The sequence below is a fragment of the Homarus americanus genome, unplaced genomic scaffold, assembly GCF_018991925.1.
Source record: "Homarus americanus isolate GMGI-L3 unplaced genomic scaffold, GMGI_Hamer_2.0 scaffold41027, whole genome shotgun sequence".
Taxonomy (NCBI): Eukaryota; Metazoa; Arthropoda; class Malacostraca; order Decapoda; family Nephropidae; genus Homarus; species Homarus americanus.
Genome location: NW_024745073.1, coordinates 833151 through 838567, shown reverse-complemented (window position 1 = coordinate 838567; position 5417 = coordinate 833151).

Here is a 5417-nt window from a genome sequence, read left to right as displayed (position 1 = left end):
TGGCCGGAGTGGTCTGGTCAATAAGACTCATTCTACCACCTCAACTACACGGAAGATTGACCTTAAATGACACCTCGGTCCAGTCAGTCACACTTGCATAACGACCTAACACACACACACACACACACACACACCAACAGCACTCACCCCTCCCCTCAAAAACTGAACAAAAACACCAATTTGATATAATTCTATATATTGATACAAAACGAAAAAAACAAACAATGAAATGACAAATTGAAATACAGAACAAATTAACTTTATACCGTAGAGTCGAAAATATATTACATAATAAACTCAATATAATACTTAGCGACAGGACAACGTGGGCCCTTATCGCACTAAAATTGTTCCCTTGTCAACAACGACCAGAAAAGAAAAAATAATAAAATAAAAACACGATCAATCAGATAATAGTCAGCGTTGCAATGGCATGTTTCCGGTACATCTGATAAGCTACTGATAGAGCCATCAGAACGCACCGTCACGCCGAGAACCCATCAGATAAGAGCCGGAAGTCATGTGTTAGGCCATCAGATAATGACAGAGATAACTATGATAATAATTAATTCGCTCATCAGATAAGAGAGGTTTGGGATATCCTACAGTGGTAATCAGGTAAAGGAATAATACGAAGTTAAATAGCCCTGGCGATCAGATAACAATGGTACAAGTCACACACTGACCATCAGATAACAAGATGATGAGAGGGTGTTAGGTGTTACCAATTAGATAACGACGAGGAAAAAAATTGTGTAGTACCGATCAGATAATGGAATAGTAATTACATGTTCTATTACTGCGTGATAGATAATGGGGTAAAAATAACACCGTGGCCATCAGGTAACGTGGGGTGGGGAGGGGTATTACCGATCAGATAACAAAGTGAAAAACTGACGTAGAAACCATCAGATAACAGCGAAGGGCGGGAACAGTAGCAATCAGATTCGAGTAATGGAGTTGCAATGTCATTATTTATATCTGCCCATCAGATCAGGCGCTGGGAATCAAACACTGACCATCAGATAACAGGATAGGAGTTATTTATGACCCATCAGATGATTATTTAGTGTGATTAAATTAGTGTCGTTAGGTCAGGCGAGACAATCAGGTATTGTTATTATTGACTATCAGGCGAGTTGCAACCTTGTAATGCCCATCAGATAAGAATATGTGATGGGATTATACTGAAGTGAAACACACACACACACACACACACACTATTTCATCTTTATAACAGGTTCAGTAATTATAGGTCATGAATGAGGTTCACCCCTTACAATATACGTCTATAACTACTCAATAAGTCTCTTTTCATATGTATTTATTGCCCAACCATAACCTAACCTAACCATAAATTATTAAACCAGATATTTTTTATCATGCATTTCCGTATAATTTCAAAGTCTAAAAATTACCTTAAATAGTTCATGATTTTTTTTTCAGCCAATAAGAAAAGAGATTAGACATGTGCACAAGTGGTGAAATATTGTAGAATTATAGCTCTCCACCAATGAGCTTTCAGTGCTAGGGAATGTTATCAGCCAATGGTTGATGAGTGTACCTGAGCTTACAGCCAATCAAATGATCTGTGTACCGTCAACAAGTGCAGGTAATGTGTGTGTGTGTGGGGAGGGGGTTAGGTGGCACTGAATGTTTTGGAGATAATGGTGGTGATGGTGAGAGAGATAATTAAAATCCACCCTGACAAAATACTACAAACGACTCCAAAAAAGCACACACACACACACACACACACACAGATGTGAACCTACAGCGAACAGATGTGTGAATAGAATGTACATGTATACACCTGATACTTAAAGACGGATACACACACACACACACACACACACACACACACACACACCTGTCGACTTGCAAATGACCGTGTTTTATTTAGGTGTTTTTTTCTCATTTGTTTCTGTTTTTATGTGTTTTTTTTGTATTTTTTCGTGTTTTTTTGGTGATAATTTTTGTTTTTCGGATTTTACCTTTTTCTTGTTGTTTGTTCGTGTTTTTTTTTACACACACACACACACACACACACACACACACACGGCCAAACACGATACACTCACTGATCTCACTACCTCGCGGGCCTCCCGATAGGTAGAGGCACCAACTGGGATCCTAGACCAGGTGTTGATGACCAGTGAAGGACAGCTGCTGCCTCCAGGAAGTTAGAGGAAGGACTCGAGTAAAATGATCATGTCGTCGTACTCAAGGGGTTAAGTCATTGTACTCAAGGGGTTAAATCATCGTACTCAAGGGTTAAATCATTGTACTCAAGGGTTACGTCATCGTACTCAAGGGGTTAAGTCATCGTACTCAAGGGGTTAAATCATCGTACTCAAGGGGTTAAGTCATCGTACTCAAGGGGTTAAATCATCGTACTCAAGGGGTTAAGTCATCGTACTCAAGGGGTTACGTCATCGTACTCAAAGGGTTAAGTTGTTTATATGTATGTATCCATGACTGCATGTGTGTGTGTGTGTGTGTGTGTAATAACTAATACTATTTTTTAGAACGTGTGTGTTTGTGTGTAATAAATAATACTATTTTTAGAACGTGTGTGTGTGTGTGTGTGTGTGTGTTTGCTTGCTGTGTGTGTGTGTTTGTGTGTAATAAATAATACTATTTTCCAGAACGTGTGTGTGTGTGTGTGTGTGTGTGTGTGTGTGTGTGTGTGTGTGTGCGCGCGTGTGTGTGTGTGTGTGTGTGTGTGTGTGTGTGTAAAATCACCAGGTAAATAGTTCACATGTTAATTTAATCCTTTAATTTAAGGTTTTTCTCTTCTTTAACTTTTATCATTTAACTTCATCAGAATTTACCTTAAAACTATATAACTCTTCCTCCCTTCTTCTTCTTCTCTCCATCATTCTAAGCCTATATTACATATTTATCATCTTTCCTTTCAGTTGATTTATTGCTGTTTCCTTCTCACTCCCCATTACCGTAGTTATCGTTCACGTCTCCAGTCCTCCACGTTATCACCCGCCTCATATATCATCGGATCAAATGTAAAACAAACAAAAATAGTTTATATATATATATATTTGTGTCCTATATTTTACAGCTATATAAAATTATACGTATATTAATTCATTATGTGAAGATTTTTTTAAAGTTTATTTTTTTAAGTTTTAGTAATGGGTTTAAATTTTGTTTTATACTTCGTAATATTTATGGTTTGATTCGTGGTGCTATGTTTATATAATGATCCGTGGGTTATACATACATACATACATACATACATACATACATACATACATACATACATACCAAAACTAATGAGGAGCTTTAGTTAAATTAGGTTACTTTCTTAATACATTCCTTCAGTATCAAAATACCAAACATTTTTTTTCTCAGTCACTTTGGAAACCTACAAAATCCAGGTCATCAAATTTCAAAAATATTCCCATCTATCTAAATCAATTTCAAAATCCTCTCCTTCCCCCTAAAAATATCTAATTCTCCATTAGTCATTCAAAAACCATCAATTTCAACCCTAGAAACTAAAACAAAATCTCAAGTCAATATTCAATCCAGATGATAATAGATTTTCAAATGTATTCTCATCTTTCTATTTCAATTTCAAAATCATCAAGAAGCTCCAGCAACAGACGGACACTGACACGCTGAGGCATCTTCTCCTTAGTCTATTTCCGAGGCTTGGCACCAGGTCCTAGGCAAAAATTACCGGCACCTCTTTTATTTCTTGTTCTACTTGAGCTTCAGTGAGAGGAGGAGGAGGGGGGGGGGGAAGAGTTAGGGAAGAGAGGGAGGAGGGAAGAGAGAAAAGGAAAGAGAGGAAAGAGGAACGGAAGAGGGAGGGGGGTGGGGATACTTGATAAAAAGGAGAAAGACGCCACTTCCTCCCCTTCTCCAGAGTCTTCCCGCGCCGTGAAGATGAGAGAGAGAGAGAGAGAGAGAATACAGGGGGAAGGGGAGGAATTAAGGGAAGGAGTTGCCTGATTAGGGTAAGGGGATAAGGTAAAGGGCAGGGTGATGGTCTGTCTGTCTCTGCCTGTCTGTCTGTCTGTCTGTCTGTCTGTGTCTGTCTGTCTGTCTGTCTGTCTGTCTGTCTGTCTGTATCACACACACACTCCGCCTGTACACATAACAGAGTGACAGTCACATCACCATAAGTGTGTCTGGTGCCACCTACAACTCATTGCATTTTAAAGTAAGAAATAAAATAATTATATATAAAAATACTCCATAAAAAATGAATTTACACCTTTTTTATATATTTATTTCTTCGTTAATTTTTTTATTTCTTGTTTGCTTGAAGATGAGAAATCAAAATATAGATATGTAAAAACTGGATTTAATTCTCAATTAATACCGACTTTGCTATACAATATATAATGTGTTTTTCACTTAAGACAAACTCCCAACACTTACGACACGAATTTTCTAAGTAACTTTTATATAAATTCTTTATTTTAGGAAAGAATAAATTAGGATAAATCAAATTGTTTTTATTTTTTCGTGATTTTTTTTCCTTTGTGTTCGTAAAATTCGTCAAATTTTCTAAAAAGTAATATATTAAAATAAATCGCCTTTTATCTTATTTATTTATTCATTTATTTATTTATTCACTTATTCGCTTATTTATTTAAGTATTTATTTGTTTATTTAGTGGCGTTCGTATAAGTGGAACATGAATCCGTGTTCATAATCCGACCCGACGCTGGAGGGTACCTGATAATCTGTGGCCAGTTCAGCTTACCATTAGGTTCTTTACGTGGCGATTCAATACAAGAATTAAAATCATCTTAGGATTGATATATTAATTTTTACTCTAAATTGCTGGTAATTCGTTTGTAGGTGTGATTATCGAGAGAGAGAGAGAGAGAGAGAGAGAGAGAGAGAGAGAGAGAGATGAGACGGGAACGGGTGGATAGATAGATAGATAAGGTGATAAACAAATAGATAGATAAGTAGATAGACAGACAATAAGTTAGATAGTCATACAGACATGTAAACAAAGAGACAAACAGACAAGCAAATACCCATCTGACAATACCTCTTGTTCTTATGACGCTGAGGAGATGTCTAGGTCCTATTGTACTGGCATGTCTGTATGTCTGGCATGTCTGGCATGTCTGTATATCTGGCATGTCTTTATATCTGGCATGTCTGTATGTCTGGCATGTCTGTATGTCTGGCATGTCTGTATATCTGGCATGTCTTTATATCTGGCATGTCTGTATGTCTGGCATGTCTGTATGTCTGGCATGTCTGTATATCTGTATGTCATGTCTTTATATCTGGCATGTCTGTATGTCTGGCATGTCTGTATGTCTGGCATGTCTGTATGTCTGGCATGTCTGTATATCTGTGTCTGTGTCTGGCTGGCATGTCTGTATATCTGGCATGTCTGTATGTCTGGCATGCATGTCTGTATG